General features: G+C 40.4%; 1 protein-coding gene across 5 annotated transcripts in view; it reads right to left on the bottom strand.

The window, feature by feature from the left end:
* Positions 1–2,661: 2,661 nt before the first annotated feature.
* LOC131250753 (uncharacterized) overlaps positions 2,662–22,429 on the bottom strand; it is a 74,495-nt gene continuing 54,727 nt past the window's right edge. For all 5 annotated transcript variants that reach the window (XR_009173429.1, XR_009173430.1, XR_009173431.1 and 2 more), the window contains exon 7: positions 2,662–3,077. The gene's annotated coding sequence lies outside the window, so the exon portion shown is untranslated. The remainder of the gene's footprint in view (positions 3,078–22,429) is intronic.

Below are 22,429 nucleotides of genomic sequence, written 5' to 3'. Positions count from 1 at the left end.
AAATGGATTTAGTTGTAATAATATGTAAATCAAAAGACGTTTTTCCGATGTTGATTGCCTTTTTATTTCTTCCACGAAGAAGCAACTGATGCAGCTTACGTTGTGGTTGAGACCCAGACCTTGGGGCCCACCTTAATCTATATATTGTGTCATCTGTTACGCCAAATCATTTTATAGCATGGGCCAAAGATGAACCGTATACAAATTTCAGGTAGATCACACCACAATAAACAGTGGTGGAAGATCATTATAAATATTTTTTTATGGGCCACAAAAGTTTCCGAACAACCTTATCAGAAAAGGTTAGATGGCAACTAGACTTTAAGAAGTTTTTAACGGTGGGAGTTTACTGACCACAGCTTCTTATGGTGTAGTCCATTTGAGATTTGTATCTACTTCATTTTTGGGTCCATAACATAAAATGATCTGGCAAAATGGATCCATATACATCCATTTATTTCGTACACATACAACAACTTACATCTTGGTTCAAGAGGTCATATACAGATGCAGGGGTCATTGAAAGCTTGGATTACATCAAAATCCTTCCAATAGTTGCATGTGTGCCATGTGTGTCACTAGGCTATTACTCTATTGGACACATAACCCACTAATGATATCCCAAAATAATTAGATTATCAATTGCATCACTATAATTACTTTAATACGATGATCAGCGCCATCCAAACATTGTCCATGTAAATCAACGGTTAAAAATCGTTGGTTAGTTACTCGGACATGATCTTGTACTTTTCGCCCATCCGAGACTTTGAATTTCATCATTTTCAGGCAAAGAATATATTTCAGCGGGCTTATTACAACCATTGTGTCAAATATTACATAGGTTCACTAATTAGAAATATTAAAGTTGATTTAGCAATTAAATTCAAACCCCTGTAAATACACCGTGGATAACTACTTTTGGATTAAAGTTGATTTTGAATCCAGGGTGTCAAACACAACAAGAGGATTTCAAATCCAGGGTTCCAAATCCACGCCTGGCCCATTTGATGATCAGGCCCGAATTTCGTGATTAAGCCTAGACCGTAACTACAAATTGGTCTTTCCTTAAGCATTCACAGTCCTATGCTGTGGTCCACCTGAGATTTCCATCTGCCTTATTTTTTTGCTCATATCTTAAAATGAGCTGTTGTGCTCATACCTAAAATGAGCTGCCAAAATAGATGAACAACATAAATAAGACACATCATGGTGGGGCCCACAGAGCACCAACCAGTACCGACCTCTATTCTGAAAGGGTCACTACTGAATCTGAGCCCACCTGCTTATACCTGTGTGGAGCCCATCAAACCCGCACATTAAATAGATCCCACCATAATGATGGAATGCTCATGCCTATCTAATTGTTAGGTTAGCCATAATAGAAAGCAATTGGGAACCATCCAAATGCCTCCAACTTCATACGGTACCCACCTGAAGGTTAGATCAGACTGAATTCTTCATGGTGGGCAACCCTTCTACATAGGTTGATAGCATACATACCAAAGTAGGCCCATATGCAACCCTGGTAGACTGAGTTTGTTCTACAAGCACTGTTGGACGAATAGACCTTACAAAAATAAAAAATAAAAATAAAAAAAAACAAAACAAAAGCCTCAATTTTAAAAGATACTCGGAAGTGCGAGGGGAAGGAAGTATAGGTCTCAAAAGGATGTGGGTGGAGTTAGTAAAAAAGAATGAGGACTACTAGTTTATCTAAGGACGGATCCATAATGAGATGAAAATAGCAAAAGAAAATTGGTTTAGCTGACTCCATTTTTTTCTACTTTTTTTTTCCTTTTTCTTTTTAATGGATGAAGATTTAATTGAAAAACTGTGCCAAAAGAACAACAAAAAATACAAAAAGGAAAATAAAATTACAAGTCCAAGCGGGCCATCAAGACACGAGCCAAAAGCCCTTTCAATCACCAAAAACATTGCCTTGAGATGGACCCAGCCTTCCAATTCTGATTCGTTTTCGAAGCAACGCCTATTTCTATCTCCCCAATTAGTTGTGATAGTGCTTAAGATAATGGCAATGATAATTATTTAATTCATTAATTCCAGTTTTCATAATGAAGATATACAACCGATTGATTCCACAATGCACTCTCATTATAATATTCCCATGCCTCTTGGATTAACAAGGAATTAAAAATAAAATAACTATCTGTGTTTCTTTTAAAACTGGCCAAATGTGAGGAGTAGAGGATGAGATGGCCAAGCATTGTCACTACTGCAATGAGACTATCAATGAATTCAGACCAACCATCCATCCATGGTCCTGCAATGAATGGCTCACAACATAAAAACCAACTTAAATGGACCTTTTACATTTTGACCATTATAACTTCCCTATTGCCACCATCTATTGAGAGGGCCACAAATTGGACAGTTAGGTGTCATTTGAGATGGAAAGCATAGGGAGGGAGGGAAGCATATCCAAGATTGAGGTAGCCCTAGGAGTTGTCATAAATGGAAGGCATCGCCAAGATTGAGATAGAAGGCATCAGTCCATTGACAACGTGACCTGGCAGTCTGTCATAACCTATTACAGTAGCCGATGCCAGGATTCATGGACCACTCAAGACCAATTGAGAGCAACTGAGCTGTGGGCTGTACAAAGCAATGTTGACAGTTAAGCTCCTATGTAGTAAACCATGGAACAGAAAAACAGTATTGCATTCTTCATGGAATAATGTTAGCATATACAATCCCCATTTCCTTTTCCCCAAAACTCAATATTCAATCACTTCATTCACAACAGAAGGTTACAGATAAGAAGTAAACATGGGCAGTTTCAATTTCAAATTTTCTCACCCAAGTGACGACATTCAACTACAGAAACCAAGTTTCTAAAATGATGCAATGCTGTGCTTTCATCCATGTGCATTAACTCTCTTTTACTGGCTTCTCTTTTCCCCCCTTTTCCAGCCCAAGGCAACTTTTCCCTTCACTTCTTCAGCATAAGCTCACAAGTCTTGCCTTGCCTTCACCCTCTACACTCTACACTCTCCTCATCTTCAAATATAAAAAAACACCTCTCCACCCGACCAATATTTGGCCATGGGCTGCACCTGATCAATGCCATCCATTGCAGGAGAAAGCAAATGAAAATCAATAGTAAAAACACTGAGATGACAGATCCATTGAGTATCCAATATAAAATAATGGAATGTAAAGAACAAAAGAGAAATGCAGCACTGATTCGTGAGGAGAGAGCTGTGAAGTGGTGAATCAAGGGGACAAATGCCAACTGGGCACACTTGTGTGAGAACTGTGCTAATCATCAAACCGTGATCATGCCCTGGCCCATAAATCAGGCCAATGAACTCATCTGATGGGAGATTAAAAAGCAAATAAACAGCCCATACTCCACTTACACTTGGGCAACTGATGAGGGGGGATCAGAAGGCTCCTAGCAGATCCCACACTAGTGTGCCAGTTGGCAAGTGTGTCATAATTGATCCCTTCAATCTCTCCTACGAATATCTTCAACATTTTTATTTTTTTTTTAAAGAAAGGCTTAAAATCAAGTTAGCATTCTTGTCAACCATCATAATATTAAAATTGGCAAATTAAAGAATCAAGACGATAGAAGTTAACGAGAGAGGCAAGCCAGAAATACCATATATGCGTATACAAAACTTATAATGGAGTTAACCTGAGATATCTATGCAAGTAGGACCACACTTGGGCATGATTCACATATTTAGAGATGAATCTTCACTTGAAACATAAGAATACCATTCTATTTGGGTCAAAAAGAATATTCAAAGCCGCTTCCTTACCATGATTGCAAGAGGCCAGGAGCACGGCAGGAGTGGAAATAGTGGAATAATGGTATTGTACCAAAACTGACAGAGGCTAGAGCTGCAAACAGATTGGATTGAACAAATGACTGAGTAGATGGGACCTGATCCAAGTCAGAACCAGGTTTGGTCCACATTTTAGCGACCAATGGCAGGATTTTGATTCAGGTAGTCGGACTCAAAAAACGGCCATTTTAGTTTTAAGAGGGAAAAACCATTCTTATAAGGAAAGTTGGTGGAATGATGAGGTTCACAAGCCCATCAGTGAGAAACAATCATGTTTCAAGGACTGAAAAAGACTAAGAATATAGAAATGCCAAAAAGAAAAACTAAGAGTAGAAAGTGATTAAGCTAAACTCAAGGCATATGAGGATCTTTACAAGAGAAAGTATCTTCAAGCTAGCAAAAATGAATAGAGTAGTAGGGACCTAGATAATAAGGATGATGAGATCAACAAAAGGTGGAGAAGAAATTTCCATAACTTATTAAATGATGACTCTCTTATAAAAGAGTAGAAAGGGAAGCATGGGATGCTTGATGAACTGGCACTCAAAAATTATACACAGCATTTATATTTACTCAAGCTAAACTAATTAACTTGTGGAACCACTACCAAAAAACAAGGCAACGCTGACCGCTAGCCATCAGCGATGACCTTCCCTGATGGCTAAAAGCCGTCGGAGGGTCCATCCAAAAAGGGTGCGTCCGCCTTCGACGGCTAAAACCGTCGGCCATCGGAAGACGGTTTTGGCCATCGGTGTTTCCGACGGCCAAAACCATCGGTTTTCAATGGTTTTAGCCGTCAGCGTTTCCGACGGTCAAGTACGACAGCCATTCATTGACGGCGTTTGTCATAAATTTTAAAAATAATAATGATAATTAATTGATTAGTATAAAATCAAACATATATGAACTGATTATTCGATCCCAAAATACAAAAGGCGCGCACACCCCAAAGAAAGAAAGAGAAGAAAAAAGTACTAAAAAAAAAAAATCAAACCATAAAGAAAGAAAACAATTGTGAAGCAGAATCCAGCCATCTCAAAAAATATAAATAAATAAAAATCCAAAAGAAACACAAATCCAATCCACAACATGAAAAACAGAGATGCATATTCAGAGGCACAAATGAGTTTGGTTGGTGCATTAGAATATAAAAAAACAAGATCCACATTAATACTAAGCTGTAGAGGCCATTAGACAGATAAACACAGGATTTCAAAGTAACTTTAAAGAACTTTTTTCATTGACAGGTGTAAAACTAATAGTGAGAGGCCTGTATAAAGGGATAACTATATAAGACTGTAAGATGAAGCGGGGGAAAGAGATACCGCTGGAGCCATCAAATAAGGACTTCCGTTTAGCAAACGTATAACATCTTGCCTTTTAGGTTGAATGCCAACACAAATCAACATAGCAAAAAATGTCGTATGAAAAAATAGAATGCTTTGGCTAGAACAATTAAGAAATTCTATGAAGCACAACTAGTTTTGAAATAATGGGCACTACAAGAAAAATGGCCTTGGCCGACTGATGGGCCAACCCTTTGCCGGCAGCCTGTTTTAACGGCTGCCGGCAGGGTCCTATGTATAAAACGAAAAAAAAGCAAACCTAACCTAATTCCTGTCTGCGGCTCTCTCTCTCTCCGCCGGTCCCTCTCCGCTCGCTCTTCATCTCCCTCCCTCTCTCTGATGCTCCCTCTATCTGCCGCTGCCTCTCTCTGCCTCTCCTTCTCCATCTCCAGCCGTCTCCCTCTCGCGCGCTCTCCCTCTCCCTCTCTGTTTCCCTCTCTGCTCGCTCTCTCACCCTCCCACTCCCTCTCCCTCTCACTCTCTGTATCCCTATCTCTCTCACTCTCAAAACCCTAGTCCTCTCTCTCTCTCTCTCTCTCTCTCTCTCTCTCTCTCTCTCTCTCTCTCTCCTCGGCCCTCTCCTGCAACATTAGGTCTCTCTCTCTCCGCTCGATCTACCGCACATCAAGGAGTATTCTGCTACAACATCGGGTCTCTCTCTCTCTCTCTCTCTCTCTCTCTTTCTCTCTCTCTCTCTCTCTCTCTCTCTCTCTCCTTATCTATTCATATCAATTTGGGCATTTTTTTAGCATTTTTTAATCCTTCAAGTAACATTATGCAATGATTTGTGTATTGGGAATTTTTGAGTTTCGAATCCCTAATTAGGGATTTGTAGTGTCGATTCCCTAATTGTGGATTAGTATAGAGGTGTTGTCTAAGAGAAGACAGTCACGTATCAGAGGTCTATTTGCATGAAGATGCTGATATCTTAGTCCATGAGCTTGTAGCATACATTTGGTTATGCATTATATAAGATGTTGAAGTTGGTGGGCCATCATTGATCAAATAGACTGCATTGTTTGGATCGGTGGCCCATGAGATTGGAGGATTATGCGTATCCAGTGGGCCTAATTGGTAGACATATGGGTGCTTAAAGTAAAGAGACCATATTGGTTAGTATCAGAATTCGATTTCGATTTGCGAAAATTCTGATTTTGTTTTGCTTGATATTTCACTGTTTATTTCTGTAATTTGAGAATTCAAAGTGCATTTCATCTGATGCCATTTTGATTTGTTCGCCATGGATTGTTTGAATCTGATTGTTCTGTTGTAAATCCGATTTGGCCACTAAATTGCTTTCTGCCATTGGTTTTGCTCTTGAATTGTCTGTTGAATTGCGTTGCATTCTTCTTCTTCTTTTCCCCCCATTTTTCAGCCGAAACCTTTGATATATTTGGTACATTAATATTTTAAATTTTAAATTTCTGATTTAGGCTGATGAAAGTATCATTGTTATTTTTCACACATTGATTTGTTTTATCTGCAGGAGAAAAAGGGCCGTGCATCAGCACCTTGCTGGTTTATCACTGCAGAGGAGCTTGACTGTCTGTCATCGTGAGTAGATATTTCTTATCTGAACAGTGATTTTGATGGTGTCTTAGTATCATAGTGAATCAATGATGTCCTTTGTTTGGACCATTCACAGCCATTTTTTGAGTATGTGGTGGAAGCAAATTGCTCCAGAACCAATCTATACTCAACTTGTTGATCTTTCAACTAAATGTTGGAAGGAAGAAATTGCTTTAGTTAAAGGCAATATGTCACTGTTGATAATGGGTTGCCTTGTGAACCCCACTATATGCTAGTATATACATGGAGATGGATTTCTAAGAATGTTGTGAGAGACGAGTGAAGAGAGTTCCGAGAAAGATCATATCTATCGTAATGCATCTAATTATTAGGGACATACACTTTTCCCAAAGAGGCTTGAGTTCTGCTAAATTTTTAGGATTTGTATAGGAGCCAAATGGAACTCCTAGAACATGGAATGTCAAACCAGTTGGATAAATTGGCGATAATTCACAGGGTAGGCTACAAGTAGCTTCTTCACTGGCTAAATTTAGTAGATTTGTGTGGAGAATTCAGATGTCTACTAGGTGTAGTGGGCCTAGCAGCATTACTGCTGTGATTATGTAACATAAGTCTCAGACTTGAGTTAATTGATCACAAAGCATCTACTGTTCATATATTCTTAACTGTCTCATACCTACCAGAGAAAAGAAAGACTGTCGAGTTTAGCAAGAAGGGCACAATGCACTCTGTCAGCCATTTTTATTTCTCCTTGTAAGTGGTCAGAATGTCCATTTGAATAGTTACAATCTCAACTCAGCTCACAATCTGCAAAGTCCATTTGAATAGTTACTCTATAGGCATTCAACTTCTATTCCTGTTGCCATTAGATGGCAAAGTTGAAATACAATGACAACATTACCATGGAAAACATGCAGGAACTAAGAGACATTGCAATGACAGAAGCGGTAAAATGAAAACATTTTTTCCTTGAAACTGATATGAAAGGTCCAGGACTGAAGCTTGACAACACTGGAAAAGCAATTCTGACTGTGAGTGTTTGCTTATTATTATTTTTTTTAATAACTATATGAGAGAATACAAACACAGTGAGTGCCATCCTAACATGCAGAAGTAGGGTATCAATGAGCAAATCATGTTCAGATTGCATTGTAGAGTTGAAAGATGTATTTGTTTTAGCATGGCCATTAGAGTAGCCTTGCTCCAAGATACGGTCATAAGTGCTTTCTAGAGAGAGAGCTACATCTTTGCATCCCTCACAACTAACTGTGGAACTTGGATTCTTTAATTTACAAACTGAATGAAGAATCTCCATTGCAGATCCAATTTTAGAACTGCACAAACTCTCCATTACCCTCTGGTTTCCCACCTTGCTGGTTTCTTCTTTCTTTCTTTCTTTTTCTTTTTCCTGACAACTTTAAATGGTTGGTAGTATAATAGTTGCTGCAGAACCGTTTAGGTAACTAATCAACAGCTGATCACCAACCTGATGTTGCAAACTAGTCTATTTAAATACTTTTTACCTTAGAAAAATATGGAATTTGCTGCCCATCCACTTCCAACTATATTCAAATTGCTTAAGATGAAATCCTTTAAGAAGCTCTGATTTCATTCTTAAATAGGGAATTTGGAGTATCCCTATTTATATGTACACTATAAGAAAGGATGGCACAACATCTCCCTGAACTTCCCACCCCAACTCACTGGATGAAATTTTGTCGGTGGTGACCCCTGTGGAGAGAGCTGGAAAGGAATCAAATGCTCTAGAGATGCCATCCAATCCAACTAAATCCTTGGAATAGATTGAGTTTCATAGTATCCCTTTGTCTTATTGTTGCACATTTTATTTCCTCTTACTTTTGTATGGTTCTTTGCCATCTCACTCACTGATCCACATTTTATTTTCTGTTTCAGCGGCATTTCCTCAGGTAGGGTTGCTTAGGCAATGTGTCTGAACTTTGAATGATCTTTTTTCTTCGATGTCTGCGTTTTCTGCCCTTCTACTTTGATTTTCCTTGATTTCTTGTCAGATCTAAGGTTCTTATGTGATATATGGTGTAGAAATCTTTTAAAATGAATGATATCTTTTTATAGATCGCTGATAAAATGCTCTATACCCTGTTCATTGTCTTCCGACAGGGATGCTAACACTGTTAATGATGTTATGGAATTTGTACTTCAAAACTTCCCAGAGATGAATAAACTTTGGGTCCGAATGCATCATTAGGTTAGTTGGAATTTTAGAGAACTATCGCTATTGTGTTTGGGCGCAAATAGTAAGTGCATGCCATAAATGAAAAATGCACTTATTGTGGTTGTAGATGTTGAATTTGGAAGGATTCAAGTGAGGGATGTGTTGCAACATCTATGGACAAGCCCAATTTCAAATGTAGCAGTTGATATAGTCCAAGGTAGTCGATCAGCTGAGGTCCTTCTGTTGGTGTTACAAAGGTGGGCACAATTCAATTTTCTTGAAGGGATTTGGTATTTTTTGTGTGCTTTTTAATGTCAAAAGATGAAAACAATTATATTTATGAATGATTACAGTCCTGGCATTGCTCCTAGTTTCTATGATGCATTGGGGTTTTCAGTTTGTAAAAGTTGGGACCATGGTTCAATGATTGAAACTGTAGATATGAATGGTGGCCACAAACCAAAAATGCCCCAGAAAGGAAGATTCTAGCCATTGAGTCTTTGGCCTTTTGGGTTGAATGTGGACCATTGCTATATTTTCTTTCTTAAATGTCCATTTGTTGGCCATCAATTGGACTAGATCTTCCAATCTAGGAGATGTGGTACATCCATGATGGCTCCCATCATATATCAACACTTTGGATGGTGTTCTCAATTCCATATTTTAATCTCTTTTCCTTTTCTTTTTTTTCTTCTTCTTCTTCTTCTTTTTTTTTTTTTTTTTTTTTTTTGCTGATTTTGTGGGGAAATTTATTGCTTCATTAGTTGGAGTTCATTCTATACGAAAGGTTCACTTCTAGAAGTTAGCAAGTATGTGAACATCTAGGAAGCAGGAGAGGGAGCAACAGCGAGTGCTCATAGCCTAATTTGAAGCAGGAGTGGCACGTGGGTTGATGGTTGATGGTTGCCCCGATTGCTTATTGTGGAATCTTCACAGAAGAAATAAAGGTAGTGTATGAGCCAAGTGTTTTTTTTGCATATCATATCCAACCTGGATGCATAGAAAGATTATTAAATTGAACAACAGTTCATGAATCGACTATAATATAACCACAATGAAATGATAATCATGAAGCAAGTAACAATGTGTACAACTTTTTTCTTTTCAGAAAACCCATCTCAAATCCAAACTTTTTTTCCCTTCCATGCAACAAACCAATCCATCCCTAACCCACATAAAAAATCTATGCACACAGTTTATGCCTCTGTAACTGCTAACAAATGAGAGTAGCAACCTTTGGTGGAAGTCATTTGATGAGGAGCAGTGACAACTTGTAGCCCATCTAACAGGTGGAGCCCACTTGGTAACAGGGGACAATCCCTTACACATGTAATAATTACACTTTTTGAACCCATCCCACCTAATCCTTCCCAATACCATGCGCCAAACACCCCCTAAGAATCATGCTCAGGCCAGGCCAGTCTCACCAGCCAAATACTTGGCTTACAAATTGTTAATCTTCTAGGCTGGACTGATTAGTAAGGCCTGCTTAGGCACATTCAACTCGAAACTCTAGCTTGATACCAATGCTAGCTGGCCTCAGGCCAGACCTAGGCCAAACTTGGGCCAGGAGCTGTTAGTGGCAGCTAGGGCTGTCACTATCAGGTTCAGGTCAGTTACTGGTGTTCCCATATCCGGATGTTAACACACATGAGGTACACAATCCAAATCTGATCTGATTTGAGTAACTCCATCAGGTCCTATCAGGTCTATTTTAAGCATGATTTAGAGTTCAGAATGGGGTTCAGGTCTAAGAATCATGGTCAGGTGCATAGTAGAAAATGCCTTTTTATCGCTTTTAAATATTGAATGTAATTAAATTTTTTATTTTTTATTTTTAAAAACACCTTAGATTCTAGACAGAATTGCATGTGGACCCAAACCTGACCCAATAATTAATTGGTCCAGAAATCTGGATTCATACCCAAGTAAATCAGGATGGATACATGCATCCACTGATCTGGATACCAACTGATAGTTTAAGTTGCAACTGTAGCTTACTCCGACTTAAAGCATATGCAAGGTTAACAAAATCTGGTCTATAGGTTGGACATTGTGACAAGCATGGAGCACCACATGTATTAGAGGAATGATCAGAATTGTATGATGATCCCAAAGTTTGCTAACACATTAGATTTTGTTAAAGTTTTTAAATCGGATCATTCCACAATAGAAGACACTAACAAAGCAGAGATTTAGGTTCAGGCAACCATATCTGACCTATGTTGCCTTGAAAGGAATTTCGATAAAAGACAGGATATGCAGATAGTTGTATCTGCATATACTTAATGAATACAACTTCTCTTACACACTTCAAATCTATTCCACTAATTTTATTTTTCTATTTGACAAGTATGAATTTATGATTAAGGCCCTGTTTGGATATCGTCAAATAAGTTACTTTTTCAATTTACAGCAGTAGATAAGTAACTTATTTCAGATAAGTTTTGTTTATGATTAGTTATAAGTAACTTTTTTACTTACAAGTACTTAGTCAATTCATTTATATGTGGATCCATCATGATGTATTTGTTTCATCCATGCTGTCCATCCATTTTTTCAAATCCTTTCAGTTATATCCTGATTTGTTTGACCATTCACTAGTATTTTTCTGTTCCAATAACTTGGGTAATTAATTTCTTAGCTTAATTGGTTGCTGATATTTTGTCCAATCAAACGACTATCCTGTTTTTTGGTTGGTTGGTGGGTCTGTGAGGCAAGTTACTGTGCTTAATTTTCTGGTACTTTTTCTTGGCAGATTGCTAAATAAGCTTTGATTTAGGCTCAATTGTCGAAAGAAGAAAATTGTACATGATGAGTAATGCAAGGGTCATTCATTAGTTCTTAACTTCTAACATCTTGATTTATGTTGAAATTTAAGCTTTCAATCCAATGAGAATAAATCCTGGTGGGTCATTGCAAGACTAAATTGTGTACAATGTGGGCAATACAGTTGATGACTGCCCTCATTTTGAAAATAGTACAACAGGCTTGTTTGGATTTTCCAATGGGTGCCTAACCATGAAGAGATGGGATGAGATTTTAGTACATTGTTTTGTTGGCCAGGGCACTTTTTCATTATTTCAGCTTTTGTTTCCAATCGAAGTATTGTACTCGCAGATATTGCTTTCCTTATTATTATTATTATTATTTTGTAACTTTCCATCTGTGTTCCTATTTATGTTGTGCATGAAGTTATTTGGAAATGTTGTATCTATTATTAGCAAGCAATACTTTTCATTTTCATAGATGGGATCTGCTCTTAAGATGACGTGGCCCAAAAATCAATCATGACCAATCATTAGGCGGTCGCCAATCCGAGATGTGGCCTTCATGGTGATGCTGGTTTTTTGAATTGGCCACTTGGATTCTGATTCACCCTAAGCAGAGTAGCAGGCCTCCTTGAGTAGTAAACCTTGATGATGGTGATGCTGGTTCTAATTGAAAATAAGTTGGTCCATTTGTTCCACTCAAACATCTTTCTTTGGTAGTCCAGCAGACTATGAAACTGAACCTTTTCTAGGTCAAACGATTTGAGCTTGTTTTAGTTGTTTCATTTAAGCAGAGCAAGTTCGATTGGATCTTGCTTGCAGCCAGATGAATGCATAATATTTCTCAATTGGTTTTGATTAAATTATTGTTTGGTTTTATCTAAATTTTGCTGGATCTGAATTGGCATCAACCAATTCTCATTTTACCTTTGATTTGTTGTAGGAAAAATCAATGAACTGGAATTATCAAATAATAATGCTGAGAGTTCAGCGGATTTTTGTTCCGTAGACTCGGACTGGTCTTCTCCTAATAAGAGATCCATTTCATCAACTAATGTGTATAACGTGAACTCCCAAGGAAGCTCAACAAGAACTCCAAATTCTGAGTTGTCTACAAGGTGGAGGCATACCCGCAATTTCTCACCCGCTGCAAGCCAGTTAACACTCTACAAGGTAGAGAATCTCTTTCAACCTGTTTGAAGGCAAGTAGAGTGAACCTCAATGGCAGCTACACAGCTCACCAAAGATCGACAGAAGAAACCAGTCCCTTGGAAACAATGGCAATCATTGGCAATGAGGAGATCATTGACATTAACCAAGGTATGTTAGCTGCTTAGATTGGTGTATAATTAAAAAAAAAAACTAGGATACATGTGGGTCACCTTTTCTTTTCTTTTTCTTTTTTTCTTTTTTCCTTTTTTTTTAATACTTTTTGATAAGAAAGATTTTCTCTATTGCTATGGGTTTTAGGTGGCCGTGATCTCTATAGCTACGGATTTAAACCGTAACAAGTTTTAAAGAGCTAGATCCGAATGGCTACGGTCGTACTGTGGGATAGTTATCTTCAGCTACGGATTTTATAGGTAGCTTTTGACATATATTCTGGTAGTGTAGCAAAAACTGATAATTTAGCGGCGTCCAGCACAACTGTCAATAAAGGTCCTGACCGCCGGTAAAGCCTTTACCGACCGAGGCTTTACCGGCTGTATTCTGGGCCTTTACCGGCGGTTTTGACCGCCGGCAAAGGATAGTTTTCTTGTAGTGGGGGATGTGCACACTGTAGCTATCGTCACATCATTTCTGCGCTTTATATTTCCAGCAAATCTGAACAAGCATATAATATATAATTTATTATTAAACCTGTGTCAAGACAATCCTAGCAAACAGTTAATGCGTGAAGGGAGCTAGAAAAAAATAAATAAATAAGAGAACCCAAGTGACCTTCAAAGTTTACGACAGAAGAAGGTTTTCATTGGAGCTTTCCATTCATACCAAAACCAAAGTTCATTCCCAAAACAGTAAATCTCTCCTTTCCATCCTTTCTTCCACTCTCAAAATCTCTTACCCTCTTCACACTGTCAAACCTGATATACCAAAACCAACATAACCCAAAAGCCAATAATTACCACATGAAATTCAACATGAAAACCAACACAAACACATAAGTAAAAGTCGAATGAGAAATAATTTCAACACTACAAGAAAACCTCCCGCCTAAAATTCTCATACTAGAACCACCATTTTCATGAGAAACAAAGAAAAAAAAGAAGAGCTTTTCAGCTTCCACATCAACTTGTAGAAGGACCATAGTCCACAAAATAAGTGAACAGTGAATTAACTAAACAAATTTATTAATCTGTTACCGTTATAAAATCATAACCGCATGATGTCAAGAACCATGAATTTCACCTGTCCAGCAAGTTTAAAACTGTGTGTCTGCACGTATTCCATTCTAATATATAAATTTGGTAAATGGCACCTGGAACAAGAAAATGTCAAGATTCAATCAGTAAAGAGACCACACTCTCAAGAGATAAGAAAATTTCAGTTGCTGATAATATGTGCCCCAATAATAGATGAATCCATGATACCACACTCTAAACATGGTGAGAAATAAAAGAACTAAGCCTTGTCTGATGATGATTACAAAGAAATAGAGGTGTCTGGAACTCACCAGGACGTGTGCATGACATCTAATCAGTCCATCATGTTCTCTTGGACACTAGAAATTATGATGATAGAGAACTTGGGTGGGCCACACACAAGTAACATTGGGATGGAAATTCCACCATCAAAGAGCTTCCAGATTGTTTGTGGGGCCCAAAATATTTCACAAATGCCATCCAATGCACTCATAAAATGAATCTCGCCAGTATGAATGAACACCCCAAAATTCATGTGGGCCGGGTGACTTTATGATTTTACATGGTTTGGGCTACATGAGGTTTTGATCAGTAGGACGAGGGTTCCGTACCCTCCAGTACCGGAGTTAGTGTTGGTCGGTGCTCAAAAATTTCTGCGGGCACACCATGATGTATGTGTTTTATCCACGCTGTCCATCCATTTTTCCAGATCATTTTAGGGCTTGAACCCAAAAATAAGACAGATCCAAATCTCAGTTAAAGCACACAACATGAAATAGTGATGATTGAACGCCCACCATTTAAAACTTCTTGGGGCCAGCGGGCATTAGGTAGTTTTTAACGGTAGAGTAGACGTTCAATCACTGTTGTTTTTTGTGGTAGACGTTCAATCACCCTATTTGGATGGTTCTTGAACCGCATTAAGCTCAGACAGTAATGGGCCGAGCTAGGAGTTGAATGGGTCATGTCAGTAGGCCTTCGATGGGCCTAGCTCAAAAAGCCCGGCTACGCTCACGTTGACCAAAATGAGAGACGGACATGATACGGAAGGGCCATCTCTGTGCATGACATGTAGCAGGATTATGTCCAAACCAAATCTGCCAATATGCAGATCCCAAGCATGGATTTCAATGGCAATTTTATCACATGTCATGCATGATGATGGAGCCCACCTAATGAACAGCCAAATCTTGCAGGAAAGTGGGTGGATGGGCTCCAGGTCAGAGCGGATTGAGGCCTGTTTGTTTTGGCATGTCACAGGCCCGGTATGGCGCGGACCTAGGTTTTACTGTATGGGCCAGGCTTTGAAAGACATTAGCCAGGCCCCACCCAGGCCAGTAACAGCCCTTTGACCATGATGGGCCACCTTGTTTTGTAGATAAAACCAAGTCCATTGTGAAGTGGAGCAGCCATCATGACCGTCAGTTTATTGGGCCCAGTTTGTGGCCCTGATTTCTAACGCACAATTGAACTGTCCACATTGCAGTAGCACATGTGATTAGGACCACTTATTTGGTGGGCCACCGTGGCAAGGAAGGTATGTATATGAAAAATATATCATTTTTCTCTTGATTTTGATGTTGCCTACAAGGTATTTGATGAAAAAAATATAAACAGCTGATGCTGTTTTACATACAGTAGGAAATTGAAAGCGCATTCCCTGTATTTGTGAAAATGTTGCACATGTTTGATCTTGACTTGAACTCAGCTCGAACGGGCCCGAGCTGCTTGCCGAACGGAGCCAAGTTGGCCAGTTAGCCTCGAGGACCGAGCTGAGTTTAAGCTGAGGTAAGCTAGTGGCCGAGCCGAGTAGCTCAACTCGGTTCGACTCATGTACACCTCTGATCACGAATGAATTAATGACTTGCCAATGATTTTTAACTGTCTATTTAAATGACTAACATTTAGATGGCTCAAATCATTTTATTAGTGTGATTTTCGGAATGTAACTGATAAATAAATTATTTTGGAATATATCAATATGCAATATGCCATATGTACCGTGAATTAGTAGCAACGACAATACATGCTAAAATGTAACTTTTCATTTAGCATTATTACTTCCATTGACCTTCATTTATAGTTGGGACCGCATAGAGAAAAAGGTGCATTTACATCCAATTGTCTCCGATGCTCTCGAATATAATGTGCCAAACGATACCTTTATTCGGATACGTATTTTATCTCTGTGGTGGTTCAAGAGGCTGCATGAGTTGTAGCCAATTGAGGCGGCCCACACACTAGCATGAGTTGTAGCCCATTGAGCCCTACACGCTAAGTGATCTGAAGATCGGGACCGTGTGATGAACTCTATGTTATGCAGGCCATAGAATAATCAAAGCAGATTTTAAATGACTTTGTTTAGTTCCAGATATCAACGGTTAGGATCGTTGTTGAATATGACCATGTGTGAATGACTTATTTATGATAATAAACGGTTCAGGTAATCGGACCATAGTGGCCCAAGTCGAACACACTAGTTTCTTGGTAGTGATTGGGGGAAAATGATCTCATGATAAATAGCGAGCCAACCGCGAGTCCTTATGGCCCATTGTGATGGTTATTTGATATCCAACCGCGAGGCCTTTGGAAGGTTTCAACATGGATCATCATTAGCACAGCAGCTTCCTGTGGTGTGTCCCACTTGAGTCTTGGATCTGCCTTATTTTTGGGCTCATATATTAAAATAGTTTGAACAAATGAATGAACGGTTTGAAGAAAACCCATATGTCATGTCAGGCCCCATGGAGCCCCTGCCTGGGCCAATTTCTATTCACAAAGGGACAAAATGCAATCAGACTTCCAGGAACCCAGTTGGTTTTGATGTTAGATCCACCCAGAGCATCATGCCTATGGCATCAAACATCAACCGTACATGTGTTTTAATTAGATCACACAATTGGAAATAGTATACTGGGCATGCTTACCCTCTAAATTGTTTTCCTTCATGTGGCCCACTTGATTAACCAACGGGCCTGATGATTGGACCCCAAGCTTAAGTGTCTAATGGTTGGAAGATAGGCCTGTAAATAGTAATGGTTGTTGTATCTCTCCTAATTTTTCCATTGGTATGGCTCACTTGAATTACGGGTCAGTCAGATTTTATTTTATTTTTGTTATGGGCCTAAAACAACATTACACACTAGTCTAGAACAGGTATGGGTAGGGGTGCCAACAGGCTGGGTTCGTGCCAGGCCTAGTGTTGTCCAAGCTCGGCCCAAATTGTACAGCCTAAGCAGAAACCAAGCCCAAGCCCAAGCCCAGATGGGCCAAAATAGTTCAGCTTGAGCCCAGCCTGAAATGTTTAATACAGAGCCTGGACAAGAATGTTTATACAGAGCCCCACCCAGGCCTGAGCCCAAATGAAATTTTATAAATATACGTTTTGGTGGGCCCCAAATATACCTCTGACGCATTTGCTTTTGACATCTAATACACACATTTAGTGGGCCTCACTTTCAAGGGAGAGAGAGAGGGGTGAACCTGCTCCAATCATCGACAATGCTACTGGACGAAGACCTCGCTGTTGCAAGCTGATCAAGACTTGGTCAGTCGAGTTGCAGAAAGAGAGATGAGAGGAATTGGTTGAAGGTGAGAGAGAGATGGGAAAGAAAGGACCGGAGGTGAAAGGGAAATGGGAGCATTGGGCGATAGGTGGGAGAAAGACCAAGATTGTTTCTTTTCTTTTAACCAGAAACAACAACTAGTTGAGGTTGCCGGGTCATGTAGGCCTCACCATAGTTTTATGTAAAATTCACCTCGACCACTAGGTATAACACCTCATATTAGGCCCCGAGTGTAAAAAAACACCTCTGCTAGTGTTTCAAGTGGACCATACAATTGGAGACGGGGCAATGCTCACCTTCCAAACTCTTTCCCTTTCCTTGGTACACGTGAATAATGGATGGGCTTGATATTTAAGTTCCAGGCCTATGTTTTGGTGTGATATCTAATGGTTGGAGTTGATTAAATATAATCATCATAGTAGGCCTTGTAAATATCAAGGGTGGGTGTCTCTCTCCCAACTATTTTCATTTATAATCATCCATGCATTTAAATATGATGCATTGTAAATCGTGACTATTTTGTTTGGTCATTTGAGTAATCTTGGAGGAATTTCTACTCAGTTGGCCACTCACGATTCGAAATCGATAACCATAAAGTGATGCAGGTAGTTGTGAGAAAGTTGGAGCATAGGATGTCGTATTGGAGCCTAGTGGTAGATCGTGGCTCAAGTGTAGCAGCATTAGCTTGGCTAGGCTACAGGAGCTTGAGCCGTTTGATCTATGTCCGGCATATCCTCATGGGACCATGCAAAAACATCGGCAAAGCATTGGAGGAGGGATACTAACTTGTCCCGTAATGGTGGCATCAGTGATGACCCAATCTGCACCACTTTGGAGGGTTCAGACTCGTCCAAAAGGATTGGGACAAGGTCTTCCATAGGTCGGCCATGTGTTTGGGGTTCCTCTCATGGGTCCAACAACTCGATCATCATTGTTTCGCGGAGAATCCTCAAAGTCGTGGCATAACACTATCGAGCATCGTATTGGTCGCCCTTGACAATCCCACACTGTGTTCGGTAGGAAATTTCATAGCGAGGTGGTAGGTCGATACCGCCGCTCGGAGAAGGTACAATGATGGTCGACCAAGGATAACATTGTAGACGGATGATCGGTCAACTACCAAGAAGTCGACCATCATGGTAGTCTGATTTTTGTCATTCCCAGCTGTAAGTGGAAGCTAAATAGCCCCTTCAGGCATGACCTGACCTCTAGAGAATCCGATTAGGGTAGTTTTCACAACTCGAAGTGAAGCTCGTACAATACCCATCTTATTGAAGGCTTGCAAGAAAAGTACGTCCGTCAATGACCCTATGTTAATGAGGATTCGGAAGACCTTCCGATTAACTATAGTAACGATGATCACGAATGCATCGGTGTGAGGGTGGTGAACGCCTCGGGCATCTTCATCGGTAAAAGTCACACCGTACCTTTCCAATTTTCTCTCTTTTAATGGCCGGGCAAGGACCATGACTTCTACTTTTGGTGTCTGATGCTCCTTACATGGTTCTTTCAGGCATCATTCGAATCGCCTCTGCCCTTATGGCCTCTAAATATGGTTCGGATCTCTCCGGTCAGTTGGCTATCGATCGGTTGTTCCTCGACGGCAGCGGTTCAACTTCCCCTTTGTTCTATGTGTTTGCTGAGGTGACCTTCTCGAATAAACCTCTCGATTTCCTATTTGAAGTGGTAACAGTCTCTCATATTGTGTCCGTAATCCCTATGAAAATGGCAGTACTTATTCTTGCTTCTTCGGCCAGGATTGCCTCCTAACTTGTTCGGCCATTGAACGAAGTGTTCGTCTTTAATCTCCATCAGGACTTGCCCCTGAGGTTTGTTCAGCGGGGTATAATTACTGAACTTGTTATCAGGCCACTTGCTCGACCTACAGTCATCACGAGAGCGATCATCCTTTTGCTTCTTGCTTGTGTTGGTTGAGTCGGATTCTTTTTCCGCCTGCTCCTTGGCCGCTGAGCCTTTGTTTTGGATGGCGTCTCGTAAAATCCGGGACTCTTCGACGTTAGCATATTTCTGCGATTGGTTTAGGAACTCCGCCAATGTGGTAGGAGGATTCTTATCCAGAGAGGAGGAACGGTTTATCTCTCAGCCTGATCATGATGGCGTTCGGCGCAGTTTCATCCAAGTGTTTCCGCACTTGTAGCACTTCCAGATTGAAGCGCTAGCTTGATATAATCTTTTAGTAGTTCGTCATCTTTCTGAACTATGTTCATCAGATGGGCCGGTGCTTTTAGTCTCTTCTTCCCTCCGATGAAATTAGTGATGAAGGACTCATTAAGTTTGGAAAATGCTTTAATGGACCTTGTTTTTAGTTGTTTAAACTAAAGTCTAGCAGCGTCGGCTAGAGTTAATGAGAAAGCTTGGCACATGACTAAGTCGGACGCATTATGGAGTTCAATTTAGGTCCTGAAAGACTCCATATGCTCTGTATGCATTAGTTTTGCGAGGTTAGATCAATGAGCTAGGATGGACGGTTTGGAATAGATCATCCCATAAAATACGCTAACGGTTCCTGAGTCCATCCGCTTCGTACACCAGAGAGATAGCGATAGGGACGGGCCAAAATATTAATTGGGTGGGAGTTTTTGGCGCTCTAACGTAATTATTCTACCCGATCCTGACCGATCTTGACCATCGGTTAAATCGGGGATCGGGTCGAAGTTCTAGATTGAAGCCGCCATCTTTACGAACTATGTTCATCGAGATCTAGTCTCTCCTCCATGAAATCCTTACTAAGTTCGAAAAATCAACCTTTGACCAAGTTTCAATGTAGGTCTTCCATATGCTCTATTGCTCGATTTGAGGTAGCCAAAACTTGTACGATAACCATGCCTGCATGATGCCAACCGTGAAGGGGGATTCCATCTCCTCCGGGGCAGTTGTCTTGCCTCGATAAGTCTGTTTCATATCGTTGATCTGTCACCACAGGCTTTGCAGTTCGGTCTTCCAAGGCTCTTCATTGTTGGCAGTAGCCTTAACTGGAGCCTTGCTGCACCTTCGTTGATCTATCTCGTGCCGCAGGTCAGAGGCAAGTACCGATACTATCCCCGACATGTGAGATGGAATCGGCTCGGCAGGGACAGGCTAAGGTTTCTGTTGAGAGGCAACGTGTATGACCGAGGGCTAAGGATAGTTAGCGCAAGGTCGAACATAGCTCGAATGTCCCTCCCCTTGGTGATCGAGCTCATAGACGTGATGCGGCTACATATTTTCCATCATTTGCTTTAGATAGCCTAGGTCAGCTCTAATTTCTCTAACCTCTCTTTCGAGAGCGTCTTGTCGTCCGCCCTAGCCATGCCTTTGCTAGTCATGTCGATCGATCCCGAAGTGGCCTGACGTTGTGGGGAGCCATGGCGGCTCTCCCGTCGCTTAGGGCATTCGACGGGCTGCGTGGCCTAGATGGGCATAGGTACGGCAGTTATCGGGATTGCTAGGGGGGGGCTTTCTTCTTTCCTTTCGCCATTAATAAAAGTTGTATGTTTGCTGGTAGAACTGGAATGGCTTGATTGTATCGATTCCCATAGACAACGCCAAACTGTTGATGCGATTTCCCGACAGACCCTTTGTGGAGTTTCTCCTTGAACCTGCACGGACAAAGGTAAGAGACAAAGGAGGCCCTAGTTTGTTCAGGGGACTCTCTGATGCCTTAGTCAGGCTCAAGGTCTTAAAAAGAGATCAGTCGGGTGTTTTCTTGGTTCTTGAGAACGTACCTTAAGATGGAGGGGATCCCGTTATGGAGGGGGATCTTGCCATATATCTTCAAAATCTATTACAATCTGGGATCTTCCTGAGATTGCAGGTTCTCTTGATTATAGGGATTTGATTTTATCTTTCGGAGATACTAGGAGAGATCTTCGAAGACCCTTCAGAGCTTGTAGCTTGGCTCTAGGTCGTATCTCGAAGCGAGTATCGAGTTCGAAATGATAAATATTGTTTTGTTCGATAGGTCGGCATTCACCATTTTCGACCATCAGCTAAGCCAGAGGGATAGTATTTCCCTCGTTCTGAAGCTGAACCTTCTCGACTTTGCTAGGAGCGTTTGTTTAGTTTGCGGCGATCTATGACCGGGCTATGGCTGATCTGTGACCGTCCTTCAACTAATCTTCGATCGATCTATGGCCGATTTATAACCGAACTATGGTCGATCTGTGATCGTCCTATGATCGATTTATAGTCGACCTATGACCAATCTATAACTGAGCTATGGTCAATCTGTAATTGATCTGTGGCCGATCTATGGTCAATTCGTAATCGACATGTAGCTGGTCTGTAGGCGATCCACAACCGTCTTTTAGCCGACTTATGAATTAGGTCCGCTTTTCAACCACTTGCGTGGGCTTAGAAGCTTTTCGGGCGTCTTTGCATTTACATTTTCCTTCTTGAAGGTCAGCCTACTTTTTGACGTAGGATCATTATAGGGCTTGGGTTTCACTGAGCCTATGCTGGTTTAATAGAGTTGGTCCATTCCATAAGTCGACTTTTGGACTTGCGGATTTTTCCCCAACATAATCCATGATTTTTTCTAACAAATGGGGTGGCTTAGATTGTAGATTGGACTTATTTATGTGCTAACAATATGAAATTTTCTGATTTTTGTACACCTTCCAGAACTATACCAAACCCCCGGCTGATTGATTGTTTTGTACAAGTAACTTGACCATTGGTTCTAACTAACATGTGGGGCCATGGTTTGGTACTACAAACCGTTGGATTCTTTTGATTATTCTGTTCAAAACAACTCTAGATTGAATATTGTAATCACTTGTTTATAAAAGGTAATCTTATAGGACAAGCGGATTTCCTCAAAGACCTGTGCCAGGGAGGAC

Source organism: Magnolia sinica, chromosome 7, assembly GCF_029962835.1.
Source record: "Magnolia sinica isolate HGM2019 chromosome 7, MsV1, whole genome shotgun sequence".
Lineage (NCBI taxonomy): Eukaryota > Viridiplantae > Streptophyta > Magnoliopsida > Magnoliales > Magnoliaceae > Magnolia > Magnolia sinica.
This window is presented reverse-complemented; position numbering and strand designations above follow the sequence as displayed.